General features: G+C 50.9%; 2 long non-coding RNA genes across 2 annotated transcripts; both read right to left on the bottom strand.

Annotated features, from left to right (window-relative positions):
- Positions 1-7367: 7367 nt before the first annotated feature.
- Positions 7368-14257, bottom strand: LOC115282669. Its single transcript, XR_003904717.1, has 3 exons — positions 14203-14257; positions 13684-13736; positions 7368-7485 (listed from the first exon to the last, which is right to left on the bottom strand). It is a non-coding gene; the product is annotated as an uncharacterized LOC115282669 (long non-coding RNA).
- A 7-nt stretch (positions 14258-14264) lies between these two features.
- LOC115282670 lies at positions 14265-15891 on the bottom strand. Its single transcript, XR_003904718.1, has 2 exons — positions 15661-15891; positions 14265-14457 (listed from the first exon to the last, which is right to left on the bottom strand). It is a non-coding gene; the product is annotated as an uncharacterized LOC115282670 (long non-coding RNA).
- Positions 15892-18462: the final 2571 nt, after the last annotated feature.

The following is an 18462-nucleotide window of genomic DNA, read 5'->3' as shown; positions in this document are numbered from 1 at the left end:
TGACAGCTCAGAGCCTGGAGTCTATCTTCAGATTCTGTGTCTCCCTCTCTCTCTGACCCTCCCCTGCTCATGCTGTCTCTCTCTCTCTCTCTCACACAAAAATAAATAAAAAACATTAAAATTTTTTTTAAGTTTATTTACTTTGAAAGAGAGAGAATCCCATGCAGGCTCCACACTGTCGGCACAAAACCCCATGCGGGGCTTGATCACAAAGCATGAGATCATGACCTGAGCCAAAACTGAGAGGAGACACTTAAACGACTGAGCCACCCAGGCACCCTGACTTTGGGCAAGTTTCTTACCTTCCCCGTGCCTCTGTTGTCTCATCTCTAAGGGCGATAATAACCATATTGTCACACCTATGTCCTGTAGAGTTATTATATACATGATAATATAATAAATATAATATAATACAATAAATATAATATAACATAACATACAGATAGACCTTAGAACAGAGCCTGGCACCCACAATAAGCTCTTCATAAGGGTCCACTCTTATTAGTCTCTGAGGTAAGGGAACGTGTATGTTACCACCATTTTACAGTCAAGGAAAGGAGGCCTCTGAGGCATTGAATGATATGTTCAATATCACAGGGCTTCTGCAAGGTGGACTCAGATTGGAAGTCCAGAGCCCCTGGTGAAAGACCCGCCCACTCCTCCATTTCTTCCAGTAGGTTCTTATTTCCATTCCTGATGTGACTTGCTTTGGCTGTGATTCCCAGGCTAGCTACCCGTTTCCAACCTCATCCGTCTACACCTGCAAAAATCAGGCTCCTCTTAACGACGCACTGCGGCTCAGAGCAGACCTGGACCCCCTGGGCCGCTGTGCACCTACACCCCACAGCCAGAGCCCTGCAGCATGCGAAGGCTCGCCTCCATCAGGGGCCTGATGATGCAAATCTGGAACGTGAGAAGTGAAGGGGGGCGGGGCCGGGGTGGGGGCGGGGGAGAATGGCCTGCCCAGGGATGACTGACTGGTTTTGTCTCCCCTGTCCTGCAGTCCCCAGGCCTCACCGGAGAGCCGTTCAGCTGTGGTAGCTCCATTGCTTTCTTGCGGCCAGTGGGGCAAAGAAGGCTGAACTGGGTTAATGCAGTTTTCCAGTGACTCATCGCAGGAGCAGACCCGCCATGGATAATTAAACTATCTTGGACCTTATTTCAGGCCCACGCCCCCAAGATGAACGCTCTAAATGTGTTTATCGGTCTCCAACAATGGGCCACTATTCTCCCTCCCCACAACCCAGTTACGCAATCCTTGCCGGTGTCTTCCAGCCACCTACTGAAAATCGTCTGAGCGCTCGCTTGCCATCCCTCCGCCAAATGCCCAACCGGCGCGTCATCCCCTGACCTTGATGGATTCGATCTGCTTGACCTCGGTGGAGTCTCGACTCTGCTCACCAGGATCCACCCCCCCAAAAGTGAGGCATTTATTCTCCTGCCCGGGTCTCCTGTGGGCAGATTTTGGTCTCCCCCTAAATCTTCCCGTCATCACTGGCTCCAAGTTAACCATCTTCTTAATGAGTGCCCTGATCTTCCAATTCTCTTTGATCCAAAGTTCTTGGGTTAATTTTTTTTAATTTAATTCCTTTTTGTAAATGTTTTTTAACTGGGGCTCCTGGGTGGATCAGTCGATTGAGTGTCTGACTTTGGCTCAGGTCATGATCTCACAGTTTGTGGGTTCGAGCCCCACATCGGGCTCTGTGCTAGCAGCTCAGAACCTGGAGCCTGCTTCACATTCTGTGTGTCCCTCTCTCTCTGCCTCTTCCCTCATATTCTGTCTCTGTCTCTCAAAAGTAAATGTTAAAAAATTTGTGTAATATTTTTTAAAATTTATTTTTGAGAGAGAGTAGGACAGAGGCAGAAAGGGAGGAGGACAGAGGATCCAAAGCAGGCTCTGTGCTGACAGCAGAGAGCCCAGTGTGGGGCTCAAACTCACAAACTGTGAGATCATGACCTGAACTGAAGTTGAACACTCAACCGACTGAGCCACCCTGGTTCCCCTATTTGTTTAATTTTTAGAAAAATATATAAATAACTCATGTCTGGGGCCCCTGGCCAGCTCAGTCAGTAGAGCAGGTGATGCTTGATCTCTGGGTGGTGAGTTCAAGCCCCACATTCGGTCTGGAGCTTACTTTAAAAATTTTTTTAAATATATTAATAAGTAAAAATAACTCATGTTTGTTGTAGAAAAAGGAATACAAGTCACCCATAATCCTGCTACCCAGAGATAGTCTCCATAAACATTTTGAAGGTACCTCCTCTTGGAGGTCTAAGAGGGTACCTCCTCACGTTCCAAAGTTTACCTCCATGCCCTTCCACCCTTGCTGGGGTGCCGCCGAAAGGTTGCCCCCACCAGGCTGTTACACTGAAAGAATGCAGGTACCATTTCTTTCGTTTCTTTTCTTTTTAAATATAGTTTATTGTCAAGTTGGTTTCCATAAAACACCCAGTGCTCATCCCAACAAGTGCCCTCCTCCATGCCCATCACCCATTCTCTCCTCTTCACCCCCCACCCCCATCAACCCTCAGTTTGTTCTCAGTACTTAAGAGTCTCTCATGGTTTGCCTCCCTCCCTCTCCTTAACTATTGTTTCCCCTTCCCCTCCCCCATGGTCCTCTGTTAAGTTTCTCCTGTTCCACCGATGAGTGAAAACACACAGCAGATACCATCTCCTAAGGAGAATCTACTATGAGATGGGATATATTGTTAGCTTCTACGTGGATCTAGATTGTGAAGTCGCCTCCTCATGGCCTCGGTGTAACTCCAGGTGACAATGTCTTGCCTGCGTTTCTGGAATCACTCCCCCACCCCGAGGTCTCCTGTCCTCCAGCCTTCAGAGTGAGCAGCACAGGACACGAATGCCACCAGTTCACTCCTCTGCTTGCAAGCTTCAGTGGCCGTCCATTACTTTCGGGATAGACTCAAGACTCCTTAGCCTGGTGCCGCCGGCTCTTCGTGACGTGAGGCTGCCTTGTTTTCCTGTCTTGTCACTTGCTTCCGCTTGAAGGTTACACCTCCTCTCTCTTTGTCAGGCAATTTGCTCTTCTTAGAATGGGGCTGCTCTCTGGGCCCCGGGATCTACGGTTCCCTCTCCCTGGAATGACTTTCTCTTCCCCCTATTTTGTCTGGATAACTTCTACTCTTCCTTCTACGAAGCCTTCCTTAATTACCTCATGTCCAGTCTTGTCCCATCTCAGCTTAGTGCTACCTCTCTAGGTACCTGCAGGACTTGTCTTATGACCAGAAACCTGCTGTCTTGTGCAGGCTATGAGCCACGGGAGGACAAGGACCCTGGTTGTTTGTTTTTGTTTTAACTCTGTTTTTCTTTTATTTATTTATTTATTGTTTTTTATTTTTTGAGAGACAAAAACAGAGCATGAGCAGGGGAGGGGAAGAGAGAGACACAGAATTGGAAACAGGCTCCAGGCTCAGAGCTGTCAGCACAGAGGCTGACGCGGGGCTTGAACCCACGAACTGTGAGATCATGACCTGAGCGGAAGTCGGACACTTAACCAACTGAGCCACCCTTAACTCTGTTTTTCTAAGCCACTAAACAAAAGGTCTGGTGCACAGTACATACTCAGTTCAAAAAGTTTTTTTCAGTCTAGACTGTAAAAATGAGAAATAGACCTGTAGCTGCCCAATGCTATTGTTGCTACGAGGTGAGCATTTTTATCAGACTGAGATAGAGCATATGTTGCAGATTTGATTCAGACACTAAGTTTGTACACACCTATGATCACATGCTTTATTTTGTGTAAATTCTCTCATTTAATCTCATTTCAACCTCACAACCACCACATGAGATAGGAATGATTTCCATGTTACGAGTCTGCAAGATTCAGGGATGTATCAGCATCTCATAAGTAGTAAATAATCGATCAGAATTTGAACTGAGGTTAAAATCATGACCATTTTCTGAAGAAATGATTGGGATTTGAGTGTCTTCAAGGTGTTTTCGATGCAGAAATTTGTTTCCCCATCTGGTTCCGTGTAATTTAGCAGCTGAGGAATCGTGGATTCGCATCCTTTCTCAAAGGTAACCAGGAAAGGGGCACCTGGGTGGCTCAGTCAGTTAGGCATCCAACTTGATTGCGGCTCAGGTCACGATCCCAGGGTAATGGGATAGAGCCCCGTGTCAGGCTTTGTGCTGGGCATGGAGCCTGCTTAAGATTCTCTCCCTTCATCTCCCTCTGCCCCACCCCCACTCGAGCATTTTCTCTCTCTCTCTCTCTCTCTCTCTCAAAAATATTTTTTTAAAGAGGTGATTAGGGACACCTGGATGGCTCAGTCATTTAAGGGTCCAATTTCAGCTCAGGTCATGATCTTACAGTCCGTAGGTTCGAGCCCCGTATCGGGCCCTATGCTGACAGCTCAGAGCCTGAAGCCTGCTTCAGAGTCTGTCTCCCCTCTCTCTCTCTCTGCCCCTCCCAGCTCACACTCACTCTCTCCCTCTGTGTCAAAAATAAAATAAAATAAATTTTTAAAAAGGTAATTAGGGAATTTGTGAGTAAGTTGTGGATGGATGGATGGCCCTGATACTGCTTCCCTGCTGACGTTTCACCATTGTCACCAAGTTGCAAAGGTCCTGTTCCTTCCTGTCCTCCATCTCACAGTATGACAAGCTTTCTCCAGTCATCTTTCCTTCACCAAACATTTTCTGTTCAACTTGAAGAAATGGTACATTGTTCCTCACCAAAAAAAAAAAAAAAAAAAAAAAATACTGATACTGCCAATTCAGGTGACATCGTTGGTACCTTGACCTGTCTTGAAGATCTTAACAGAAGGACTCTGATACTGAATGTTCTTTGTTGCCAGAAAGTGGCTTGCTGGACTCTGCGGGCTGTCATTCACTCATTCATTCAAAAAACACGTACAGGGGGGCAAATAATCCCAGTTAATAACAGTAGCTAACATTCATTGAGGGCTTAATAAATGAGAAGCACTGGTCACATGCTTTACATACAAGTAGTAATTCAGTTAATCCTCATTGTTGAAGGATCCCTCAGGCAGGAGCTATTAAGATAGTTTTACAAATGAGTAAACTGAGAGACAGAGAGGGTAAGTAACTTGCCTGAGGCCACACAGCCTATCATCTACTGCTTCTTCTCCGGTGCACCAGGCTCTCTGTGAGCCAGCTTTGAGTCCATGGAGGTGAGTATGACTCAGGTCCTGTCCTCAAGCATCTCATGTGCTCTTGCAGTACAAACACGAGCAAACACTCCACTCCTCTGGTCTTCCCCTATACCAGGGTCATGTGCAAGATGAAAAGACACACCAGAAAAGGATGCTCGATGGCTCACTGATGACATCAGAGGAGTCACGGAGAAGGTGCCACTTCAGCTGAGTCTTGAAGGACTAGCATGAGGTCAGTAGATCAGAGAGGATGGGGTTGGCCAAGGAGCACAGCTTTTAGAACAGGCGACTCAGTGTGGAGTGAAGGAAGAATGGCTTGCTTGAAGAACAGTGAAAATTCCAAGAGGTTGGCTGACAGGGTCCCAGGAGAACACAGCCAGAAATGGGCTGAATAGTAGGTTGGGCCCAATCACAGAGGATCTAAAGGAATTGTACTTTATTTTGTGAGGAATGGAGAGGTATTTTAAATAAAGGAGTGGCGTGATTCGATGTGTGTTATACCTACGAGCAATGGGGGAGCGGAGAGAGTCAAAAAAGGAACCAGGAATCAGTGAGCCAATTCCTGGTTGAAATTAACGAGGCAAGAAATGCACCGGCCGCCAAAGAAGGCATTGGGTGGAGGTGTATTTTAAGAAGTAGATCAGCTGGATTTGACAGTGCTAAAGCCTCCCTTTGGGCCTTATATAAATAGGCTGGCATCAACCACAGTGGGAATAAAGGAGGAAGAGACCCTTCATTCATCTGTCGCTTTGTTCAACAGAGAACTTGGTGGGCGAGCCAGGATCTGCACCAGGTAGTGAGGACCCAGTGGCTAATGAGACCCATCCTCAGAGCCCACAGAGTAGTGGGCAGGCTGATGAGTAAAAAGACTGATTACAATACAAAGGGGTGGGTGAACCACCCACGCAGTCAAGTCATTGAAGTCTGATGGTTGAAGTCTGATGGCCAAAGGAAAGTCTTGACCGCAGCCTCCACTGGCGTGACCCACCCTGGAGCCACACTGGTTCCCTTTCTGCCCCTCTGTTCATCCCTCTAAGACCTTCCCTTGGATTTTCCAGGCTGGTTTCCCTAGGGCAGAGGCCAGGAGCCTCTGGTGTGGGTGTCTGGGGTTGGCAAGGCTGGAGTCTGGGCACAGTTCCTATTACAGCTGTGCAGAAATGGGGCGTCCCACTGTGTGAGCCACGTCAATGCCCATCTGGGAAGCCCAAGAGCCAAATACCAGTAGGACTGGATCGAGCCCCCTAGTCCAAAGGGCCAGGACTGGAGAGGTAGAGCCAAGAGTTTGGAGTCAAGCTGACGTGAGAACAAGCCAGAAGACTGGATGATTGGATTTGCTTTTTGTTTCCCCTGAAGGGCTGGTCTACATATTATGCATGTGTTCCGGGAACTGGCAAAAAGGGGCAGAGGTAGGACACCAACCATGTGTCTTTCCTGCACGCTGCAGAGAAGTGGCCCTGTCCCCACATGCATCCAATTCATCTGGGTGTGCTGTGGATGGTAAGACACGCAGATAGACTCTCTCCTCGGGGGAGGTAGAGACGGGAGCCTGGCGCACAGACACCAGGGCCTGTGAGAGATGGTTGTCCCCCATGCTCCCTCTCCAGTTTCCTCTCTTCACAAAGAAAAAAGGAATGAACGGGATCAGCAAAAGCCAGAGGCTGTGTTGAAGCTGACAGTGCCCGCCTGACCGTTTGGGACGCCCACGGAATCCAGGGCCCTCTCTCGGCACATTCAGGGCAGATCGACAAGGTCAGCCACAGGGTGAGGAGGTGGGTAGGGAAAGGGACAAGGGGAAATGAGAGACACCACAAATAGCCAAGGGAGCGGCAAAGAGGAACAAAAGAAATTGGGGAAGGAGCATAGAAGTCGAGGCCCCCATTTCCTGTCTCTGTTCCCGCAGCTTCACTCCAAACAACATATGACAGCTGACGCGGCCCCTGGGCCAGGCAGTGGTGGAGGGGAAGGCCCGAGTGGGGGACCCACCAGGGCCACCTGAAGCCTGCCAGGCCTGATGGGAGATGACCCCAGGTGACATGAGAGGAGAGGGCCACACAAGGAGCACCCCCATCACAAGCAGGCTGCACCTGTTCCATTGGCTCTTCATCTTATTAACTTCAATTTGTAACTGGGCTGATCAGCCATTGTTCTTCCGGGAGGGTGTAATTAGGATTATAAATAAAGCCAAGTGGAGGCTTTGGACGACCAACGGCTGTGTATTCTGTGCCGTGACGAGCCCAGGGTCCCCCTGGCACCCTCCCCGGAGAATCCATTTTCCAACAATAGGTTTGTTGCTTCATTGGCTCCTGTGGAAAGCTGACGTCTCAGAGGATGCTCACACTTCACTGTCTGGAAGGAAGGAATCAAGTTGGTAACGTTGGTCTTCTAGGGACCGATTAGCTTGGGGATTTACTGTAGGAGCCTTTTGAATTTAGAACGCAGAGCTTTAAGTCGATTCCAGAGGTCACGCCTCCGGCATGAAACCTTCCCTGGCCTGGTATAGACCTTGTGCCATCTGCCTCATCCAGGCTGGACCCAGGAGTCTCTCAGGCCCGCCCTTTCTCTCCACGACCATTGTCCACACTCAGGTTCAGGGCAATGTGGTTTTCAAGTACATTTTTCCTGGTTCCCCCTGGCTCCTCTCCATGCTTTTCATCCCACGTTCTCTAAAGCAATCTTCTTCAAATGCAAATCTCTCCATGTCTTGCCCCTGCCTGTAAACCTTCCAGGAAAATTAGATCCACCCCCACCCCTAACCCCCACCAGCACAGCACAAAGCCTTCCGTAATCTGACCATCCACTTCCAAGGCAATTCCAACGTCGCCAGGCCCTCACATCTCTGCACCTTTGCACATAGAATTCCCTCTTCTTTGAATATCCCTCTGCCTTCTTCACATGGAAAACTCCTATCCACCCTTCAAAGCCCAGTCCCAATATCTCTTCTTCGAATGAATTTCCCACCGCCACCCCTTCTTTGAGATGCAAGGGATTTAACACTCCTCTCTCCATTGCTGCTGTCTCTCACCCTTGTATGTCTATCTTCACTCAGTCTAATATTGATCCTCCACTCTCTATAATCCTGTGTGTCATCATGTCATTCTGGAATTGTGGGTGCATTTTGGGCAGGAATGGTTATCTCTGAGATTTTTTTTTCTTTAAGGCCCATCCCAGATAAGGGCCCAAAGTAGATGGTACAGCTCAGAGCCTGGAGCCTGCTTCAGATTCTGTGTCTCCCTCTCTCTCTGCCCCTACCCCCACTCATGTTTTGTTTCTCTCTGTATCAATAATAAAATAAACATTACAAAATTTTTAAATGTGACTGGTGGAATCAAGAAACTAAAATTTTAATTTTATTTAATTTTAACTTAATTAAGTTTGAATAGCCACGTGAGGCTAGCGGTTACCATATTGAACAGCACAGATTTGGATCAAGCCAATTTAGAATAAAATTTAGCTTTGGGGCCCTTGGGTGGCTCATTCAGGTGAGTGTCTGACTTCAGCTCAGGTCATGATCTCATGTTCATGGGTTTGAGCCCCACATCGGGCTCTGTGCTGACAGCTCAGAGACTGGAGCCTGCTTCCAATTCTGTGTATGTCTTTCTCTCTGCCCGTACCCTGCTCACTCTCTGTCTCTCTCTCAACAATAAATAAACATTAAAAAAAATGCTGAGACCAGAGGGTTTTTGACAGTAAGTGCCTTCTAAAAATCTGGACCATGAGAGCAACTAAGTAAGCTATTCTGGGGACGGGTAATGGTATTTTCCCAAGCAGGGGACAACACTTTCCCAGGTTGAGATCCAAGGGAAATTACATAGCCTAAGAGTCTTACAAGGAAGAAGATCTTTCTTTTTAATTTTTTAACATGTTTTATTTATTTTTGAGAGAGGGAGATCACGTGAGCAGAGGAGGGTCAGAGAGAGAGAGGAAGATACACAATCTGAAGCAGGCCCCAGGCTCTGAGCTAGCAGTCAGCACAGAGCCCCATGTGGGGCTCGAACCCACAAACCGTGAGATCATGCCACCCAGGCGCCCCACAAGGAAGAAGATCTTAATTTATCCTGAAGGAGCCACCTGTCGGCCCAGGTCTGAAACCTTCAGATCAGGGACCAGAACAGCCCAACTCAGCAGCCATGCAGGGCCTGGTCCTCGGTTTCCTTAACACTTACTCCATTGGAAAAGCCTTTCTTTTGCCTGTACCTGCACCTCTTGGCAATTAGCAAGGAAGGCTCACCCTCTCTCTCTGGCAGCTGTGTCCTTTGGAGCAGGTAGGGGGGCACAGAGCTCTCTGGGGACTAGGGGCAGAGTAGAGCCAGGTGATGGGGACATGACATATGAACAGGGCCACCAGCAGCAAAAAAGCAAAGTTCTCTGGCCACATGCATCGCCTATCCCAGTTAGCAGCCCGTACTTCGGAGAAGGGGACCCAGGGACGGAAGCACTCAACGGCCCTGGGCCTTGGAAAGAAATGATTTCATCCTGGGGGAGGGGGGCGGGGTGGCAGGCAGGGGGAGCTGAGTGAGGCTGCCGGTGTGGCTGCTGCTCTGTTTACAAACACTCTCTGGGGCACCTGGGTGGCTCAGCTGGCTAAGCTTCTGACTCTGGATTTTGGATCAGAGCATGATGTCGAGGTTCATGAGTTCGAGCCCTGCGTCAGGCTCTGTGGCTGCTTGGGATATCCATCTCCCTCCGTCTCTCTCTTTCTCTCAAAAATAAATAAATAAACATAAAAAAAAAAACCCACTCTCACATAATGGTGGGAACTAGCAAAAGGAAAGTAATTACAGCATTTTAGCCAACAATGCATCTGCTTCAACTCAGGTATAAATAGATCCTCAGTCCTCCTCCGCTCAGCACAACACTCGAATCTCAGCGGTGAGCAGCCACGGGGAGGGAGCAGAGGAAGGTCTTCTGGCGAGGGGAGGCGGCCCTCCCCACCCCTGGAGCACCAAACCTCCATAAAGTGCTTGCTGCTTGGTCTCTGGGGAAGAGAAAAGGCCAAGACAGGGAAGGGCAGCATCCAAAGTCCCTCGCTTCTCACGCATTGTAAAACGGTACAGCCACTCTGGGAAACATGTCAGTGGGGGGCAGGGGCTCTTAAAGAGTTAGACAAGCTTATCACCCGCCCCAGCAATCCCCCTCTGAGGTACTAATGCAGGGAAATGAAAACATGCGTCCAAATGTTCATGACAGCTTGCTTCACAATAGCTACAAGCTGGAAACAGCCCAAATGTCCAAAAACAAGGGAACCAGTAAACAAACCATGATTTAGCCACACAGCGGAATATTACCCAGCAAGAAAGAAGAAAGAACTACTTACAGACACAATGACAGGGATGAATCTCAAAATGATTATGTGGAGTGGAAGAACACAAGAGTCCAAACTTCCTGGTAATAAACATGAAACCGACCAATCTGATCTATAGGAACAGAAAGCTGATCACCAGTCGCCTGGCAAGGAATAAGGGAAGGGTTAGGGTAATGGAAATGTTCTAGACCTTGATTGTTGTGCTAAGGACACCGCACATACATTTATGATTCCTCAAATAGCACACCTCACGCGGGTATGTTTTATTATATGTAAATCGGATCTCAGTAAAGTTGATTTAAAAAAGCATTCCTTCCCAAGGGCCTGAAGGAGGGGGCCGGAGCCTCCCCGCTGACAGGAGTGCCCACAGGCCAGCCGGCTCCTCCTATGACGACGTGCAGACGAATGCCTTTCCAGAAGCCCAATCAAAGCTGAGGGAAGTCTCCCTCCGGGCCTGGTGATACTGCCAGGCTGGAAAAACAGCTCCCTGGCAGCCTGGAAAAGGTCCCTCACTAGCCCTTGATCCTTAAAAGGCTGGAATTTCTGGCTGAACAAGAGGGCCTGGGCTCAGTCCCCAGCAGCTTGTCTTCGGCTCTGGGCAGGACGCCCAGCCACCCTCACACAGGTGCCTAAGCCCAGGAGCCCAGGGCCCCAGCAGGTCCCCACAGCCCTGCTGGGGGCAGAGAGGCCACCCGATGCCCGGCCCATCCTTTGCCTACAGAGTAAGCTTGCAGGGGGAAGGAAGCGACACCCCATTTCCCTAGCGAAGCTCGGGGTGCCCAGGAGTCCCCCAAGACCTTTATCTGAGTGGGGATGGCTGAACAGCCCCAAAAGGGAGTCAGAGAACCGGTGACAAGACAGGCTCTGGAGCCCACGGACTCTGAACCCTCAGCCCAGTGCCCTTTCCTCCACACTAGCCTGGGCTCCCATGTTTGCCAGGGGAGTGGCTGTTAATGGGGCTGGTTCTGAAAAAGGGTTCTCCGGAGCAGGCCTAGGACACAAAGGGTCTGTCTGTCGGACACAATGGCTGGGTGGCCCTTGGGACGGAGTCCTGTGGCTGCTGGTTTGTCAAAGGGCAGCCCTGCCACCTGCCCCCCGAGGTGTGGGCATCGCGTTTGCCCACTGGCTGAGGCCAGGGTCCTCCCCTCAGATTTTTTTTTCTTTTTTGTATGTTTATTTATTTATTTTGAGAGAGTGGGAGCGAGCAGGGGAGGGGCAGAGAAAGAGGGAGACAGAATCCCAAGCAAGCCCCATGATATCAGCCCAGACCCTGACGCCGGGCTCCATCTCACCAACCGAACCGTGAGATCATTACCTGACCCGAAACCGACTCGGATGCTTAGCCGACTGAGCCACCCAGCCACCCCGCTTCAGATTTTTTTGATTCTGCATTTCAGGGCCTTTGAGGCCCAATTAACCCTCTGTGGGATCCCGAAGAGGGTGGGCCTGACCCAGGGTCTGCTCACCGTAAGACTTGCCCTTTTGGACCATAGGGGATCTTCAAGGGCCCCAGGAACCTCACCTCCTCCGCTCTGTCTGGTTTCATCCGTCTCTGTCTCTATGTTTGTTTCCCCCTCCCCCATTCCTTGTTATCACCTGCACCTGTTTTTCCTGCCTTGCTCAATCTCTCCAATCCACAAGCTGTGTCTTCCCAGGGGTCCCCTCCCGTTAGCTTCCAGGTAGCTGTTGGCCCTGGCCTGTAGGCGCAACATTAGTTAGCTCTTCCTCTCCTCCTGCCCGCCCCACTGCCAGTGAGCCAACAGACACAGCACCAGGGAGAGCCCAGGGTTAGGGGGCTCAAGAAGTCCAGGGGCTGGCTGTCCCCATCGCGTGACCCCTGCCACAGGTTGTGACTGTGACTCCGCCCCTCAGTTTTCCCATCTATAAAATGAGAACGCCTTCACTTTGTTATCTCAGCTCAGTACCGCCCCCCAGCACTCTCCCCATCTCCCCTCTCCCTGGCTTAAAAGTTTAGGGCTATCAAATTACATTTATTCAGTAATTGTTAACCCAGGAGCCAATTTCGTATGAAACGAAACCAATCAGAGCTGCGCAGCATGCCATAGTTTTGTTTCATATAAAACAGGGTCTTGAATTAGTAATTACTGAATAAATGTGCATTTATCATGTTCCCCGTTATAATTCCAGCAAAGAAACTTGACATTTTAGTTAAGCCTGTGTAGCCTTCACACAGATAAGTGTTCTATTTCTGCTAGGCTTTGCAAAAGATAAAGCAGCCAGCCCCAGGTCTCTTCCTCCCCACTCTTTTCTGGCAGGGTGGGGGGACTGGGGAGCCAGGGACAGGCGATCTATAAGACCCTTTGGGTTGCTGGGTTAGCAGGCCCCAGTGTGTCCCATTGGCCAGCACATCAGTCACTCATTGGGCACAAGTATCATTGGTCCCGCCTAGCAATGCCAGGCTGACCGCCATCAAATACCAAAGAAAATGGCCAGCGGGACCAGAACCTGGGCCCCAGGACCTGTCCCAGCACAAACCTCTTTACTCCTTGGCTATCTGTCCAACCCACAAGAATTCAGAGCAGTAACAGTGGAAACAGGAAGGGGCCACGGTCAGGGGCAACTTAGGAGTTTCCCAAGGGAAAGACAACAGGTGCCGTGGCAAGGGGACTGCACTGGGAACCGAGGCTGTTCTCTAGACCATCTTAAGGGGTTTAAAGCAAAGGTGCAGGATTTCTAGGTTCCCTTACACCCCCCGCCAAGACCTTGTTCCACAGATGAGGGAGAGCGAAGCCCAGGGGTGTCACTTTCATGCTGTTCTCTTTTTCTGTCCCCTGTACCCCAGGTTCCCATGGAATAGGTCAAAGGCCCTGAGGTGGACAGGATGACCTGCGTTTCCAGCCTTGGCCTTGCCTAGCCCTTCCCTACCCCCCCTACTGAACACCCCACCTCAGGGGCTTATGGGTGCTTGCAATTCAACCTGCTCAAAGTAGCCCGGAACTCTCTCTCTGGAGGAAGGGAATTGTCCCTCTGGCCAAGTTCCCAAGCTTTGCAGCTAGCCTCCGGTCACCGCAGCCCTGCTTCTGACCCGGGGAATCTGCTGTCCCTGACTCCTCCTCCAGGCACTAATAGTGTTTTCTCCTTCACCTCTCTGCAACCCTCCACCCCCACCCCACCTTGTCTTCCACTGCCCCATGGAGGCCCTCCCATGGTCCCACCTGCTCCCCCCACCCCCAGCCCCGCACTGGAATCAGATGAGCTTTGGCCCTTTGCCTGGGACTGACCATTCACAGCCACGGTCAAAATCTTCAGTGACCTCATCCTACAGAGACTCAACCTGTGCAGGAGGGAGAATGAAAGAAATAAAGGGGGTAACCCAAGTCCTTGGAGGGAAAGATGCAAAGTCATCCATCAGGTGCAGAGACAGGAAGTGCCTGGCTCAGGGTCACCCAAGAGGGCAGACTGGCATGTTCACGGGACAGTAATGCTCTCCCTCGGACCGCTCCCCTTTGCCCCTACTGGACACTGTGCTCCAGCCACACAGAGCTTCCGTGTGCCCTAAACATGCATGCCGTTTCACAGCCCAGCTTCCTTCTGAGTGCAGTCATGCCCTTCCTCTCTTCCCCGCCTTCCACAATCCTAGCCACTGGCCCAAGCCCAGCTGAAATGCTGCCTTCTCCAGGAAGCCCTCCCTGAATGCCTATCCCACCACACCTCTTTTCACGTCACTCCATACTCTCAGACTTAGGTTAGAATTAATCCTGTACGTGCCCCCTAGGAGGGGCAGGTCTCATCTTACTCACCTTCATGGCTCCAAGAGCACCCTGCAGTGTCTGGCCTGCCACAGGTGTTCCACAGGTATTTCCGGAAGGAATTATCATAATATTTATTGTTGTTATGAATGACTGACGTTGACGGAGGCCTGGTTTGAGTCAGCCACTGGGCTCAACATGCAAGTATGAGGACATGCATCTTCATAACAGCTCCAGGGACTGGCCCCATTTCACAGATGGGGAAACTGGGCTTCCCAGGAAATAAGTAGCTTGTCCTGGGTCTCCCTGCTGGAAGACGGCAGATTTAGAACTCGGCCCCAGTGTACCTGAGTCTGAAGTCTAGATGCAGCCCTGTGACTCCTGGTCTCTGTGCTATCTGCAGCCAAGACGACAGTGAGCTGAGAAGCTCATCAGTGCCCAGGACCCCACTGGCCCCGATGACCCTGCTGGTCTCGGTGACCCCTAGGGCCCGGCCCTGAGGACAGAAGCACCTGGGAGCCGAGGGGGTCACAATAGGCTCCGCCCAGTCCTGCTTTGCCGATAACCCTGGTGGTTCAGACAGGGCCCTGGAATCCCCAGGCTGGCAGTGACAAGAATTCCCTGCCGGCCCCCTTGCCAGTGGGACACAAAGTACTTTGCACATGACTTCTGTTTGTCCCCCTGTTGGAGATGGCAAATAGGTCAGGCCCAGGGCAAAATGGGCAGAAGTTTGTCTTGGACTGTTTTTGCAGCCTCTCTGTTCTGTTCCCTTTCCACTTGGGTTTCCTGCTGGCTCACCCCTCCCTGTGCCTTGGGGCAGACGTAGGGGTTTAACCCTGCCTACCCCAGAGCAGCATGAAAAGGACAGCAGGGGGCACTTCAGGGTTTTCAGGGGAGACATGGAATGAAAGTGGGGGTTCTCCTTGCTCGTGACACTTGGACAGACCTGCAGCTGGTCCCCATGACAGCCTCTTATTGTCTTGTCACTTGGGTGCCCCTCCCCCCATCACAAAGCTCAACAGGAAACATGCTCTCTTACTTGTTTCCCTCACTGGATCCGAGGCCCTGGGCCACGGCTCCCAGATAGCGGGGCTGGACACCCCGCCTCCAGTCCTTGCCACCACTCCCATGGCCCCGGGAAGGGGCCTGTTCCTGGTCACCCATTCTGTGTGTCCAGCTTGAACTAAGCCTTTTTCAGGGATCAGGGGTGCCTAGGTGGCTCAGTCAGTTAAGCATCCGACTTTGGCTCAGATCTTGATCTCACTGTTTGTGGGTTTGAGCCCCGCATTGGGCTCTGTGCTGACAGCTCAGAGCCTGGAGCCTGCTTCAGATTCTGTGTGTATCTCTCTCTACCCCTCCCCTGCTTGTGCTCTGTCTCCTTCTCTCTCTCAAAAATAAATATTTAAAAAGGTTTTAAAAATAAAGGATGTAATCTTGCCTTTAAAAAAAAAAAAAGAAAAAGAAATGAGCCCAGCCTCTATCATCACAGGCGCTGGAACCACTCCCCACCTGATGGATGCGGACGCGTCCGAGGCTCTAGGGGCTCACACGCCCAGTGCGTGAGTTGCTGGGATTTGAACTTTGGTCCACGTGGCTGCAAAGTGCCTGCTGCCTTGATCCCCTTTTCTTCCCAAGGCAGCCTGGGCGGGCACAGAGCCTTATGCTTCTGCTGCGCTCAGCTGCTCGGCCCGGGGTGTCCCCAGGGAGCAGAGGCCAGCCAGGGACGTGGAGAGGGGCTGCCCCAGCCAGCCCGTTCCTGCTTCTGGGACTGACCGTGGGCAGCTATAACCGACCGGAACCTCCCTTTTCTCTTTTGTGAACTCCGAGCTAAAAAATACCAATTCCTGGAGATTCCTGTGAGGATTAAACAGGATAATCCGAGCCATGTGCTTCACGGGCGGCACATGGTAGGTGCTCAAGAAAACCTTGCCGTCGCCTGTGACCCTGGTGGGGGTGGGGCAGCGACGGTGACGAAACGGACCAGAAAACCGACAGGAAACTTCATCACAGACACTGACAGCATAGTCAAGGGAAGTCACAAAACAAGAAGGAAAAAAAAAAACCTTCAAATTTTGGCTGAGTAAAGGCAGCGGTATAATTACCACCATTTATAAAAACAGCTTCCCATTAATGCCTAATTCCCGTGAAGCGCAACAATGATTACCTCATTAACTGTGTGTCAGATTAACTTTGTTGTAGGTTTTATTTGATTAAAACAGCGAACTCTCAACACGTGTCCTCATTGTTCATCGTCTGTGGTTTCTGGAGCCCAGGCCTCAGTTGATGACTTTTTCTAAATTAGAAAGCATATTTCCAGGGAAGTGTGTCTTGTCGAATTCGGTGATTTTGATTCCCCAGAGCAAATCGGGGCAAGGTGGAGGGAGCCTTCCAGAGCTTCCCGCCAGCACCCACCTCTGGATTTGCAGAAGCCAGTGATAAAAGGTGAATCACCCATCAATCTTTTAAAAGCTCTGGGGGCTTTTGTCTTATTTGAATATTGTACTACGTGCGGACGCATTATTTTGTAGTAGTGGAGGGTGCTGGTCCCCCACCCCCACCCCACTGAGGCTCCAAAGTTGCTCCATCCAGGTTCTGTTTCTCCCACGGGGAGAAAAGGTTGCTATCTGTCATACGCACTTAAGCGCCTGACGTGTTTCTCATTTTCTGATAGGCGGCGCAGCCCCCTACCCCGCTCCCCCAACTCCTCACCCCTGCCTTCGCAGAGGAAGGCTGCTGGCTGACAGGTCCCAGCTGCACAGGGAGATAGCTGAGAATTTCCAATAGGGAAGTGTCATGTTTTGCCAACTCTGGGGAAGACAGAACAATTGGTTGGAATCACAGACCTGGGAGATGGTGTAAGAGGAGACAGTTCTAGAAGAAGGCTCCCTGGGGGTGGGCTTCCATATGTCCCACAAGGCCCGACACTCAGGCCCTGCAGCAGCCCCTCTCCCCCCCAGGAGCCCTAGCGTGTGCCCGCTGCTGCAAGGGGGAGCTTCTGCAGCCCACAGGAGAGCCCGGGGACCCTCTCCCGGGGGTCAAGTGGTGTGTGTTGGGGGGGTGAAGAGGAAGAGTCCAGTTCTACCCCTCAACTCCAATGGGGCAGGGAAGATAGGGTGGGGGCAGCAAAGACCCCTGTCGTCATTACAGAAAAGAGGCCAGAGATTCCTGAAAAGGGACAGTGGTCCGAACTCCCTAGAGCCTGTGCAGACGGAGGTAGAGGCTGGGAATGTCCAGGCTCTCGAGGACAGAGGCAAGGACGACCTCGGATCCTGGAGGACCAGGGTGGGAGGACCTCAGAGGGGAGCCCCTGATGGTGCGGGGGCAGGGGAGGCTTGCTTGTTCCCTCTCCACCGCCCCCCCCACCGCCACCTCCCTCCCCACCTGATCAGAATCCTGTACCCTGGTGTGGCCCGCGTCCAGAGTCCTCCAGCTCAGGGCTCCTGGAGACCGCCCTTCCCCAGCCCAGCCTCACTCTGTGGTCTGACTGCTTTGCCTTTGGCCACTGGGTGTAAGGCCTAGGGCAGCAGTGTCCTGCAGGGATACAGTGTTAGCAGATAAGTAATTTAAAATTTTCTATAGCTGCACGAAACTTGTTTTTAATGTTTACTTATTTTTTTAACATTAAAACAATTTTTTAATGTTGATTTATTTTTCTGAGAGACAGCGAGAGACAGAGCGTGAGCAGGGGAGTGGCAGGGAGAGAGAGAGAGACACAGAATCTGAAGCAGGCTCCAGGCTCTGAGCTGTCAGCACAGAGGCCGGCACGGGGCTCGAACTCACAAACTGTGAGATCATGACCTGAGCTGAAGTTGGATGCTTAACTGACTGAGCCACCCAGGTGCCCCCTTTTTTCTAGACATTTTTTAATGTTTATTTTTGAGAGAGACAGAACACAAGTGGGGGAGTGGCAGAGATAGAGAGAGACACAGAATCTGAAGCAGGCTCCAGGCTCTGAGTGGACAGCACAGAGCCTGACGCAGGGCTAGAACCCACGAACCACAAGATCATGACTCAAGCTGAAGTTGGACGCTTAACCAACTGAGCCACCCAGGCGCCCCAATGTTTACTTATTTTTGAAAGAGAGAGAATGCAAGAGGGGTAGGGGCAGAGAGGGAGACAAAATCCAAAACAGGCTCCAGGTTCTAAGGTGTCAGCACAGAACCCAATGTGGGGCTTGAACCCAAGAACAGTGAGATCATGACCTGAGCCGAGGTTGGACGCTTAAACCGACTGAGCCACCCAAGTGCCCCTGGAACTTGTTTTTCCAAGGAAATCTCACACAGAAGCCCAATGTATAAATCAGAGAGCTTG

This window comes from Suricata suricatta, chromosome 17 (assembly GCF_006229205.1).
Source record: "Suricata suricatta isolate VVHF042 chromosome 17, meerkat_22Aug2017_6uvM2_HiC, whole genome shotgun sequence".
Classification (NCBI taxonomy): Eukaryota; Metazoa; Chordata; class Mammalia; order Carnivora; family Herpestidae; genus Suricata; species Suricata suricatta.
The sequence above is the reverse complement of the archived record's forward strand: the minus strand, read 5'-3'. Positions and strand labels throughout refer to the sequence as shown.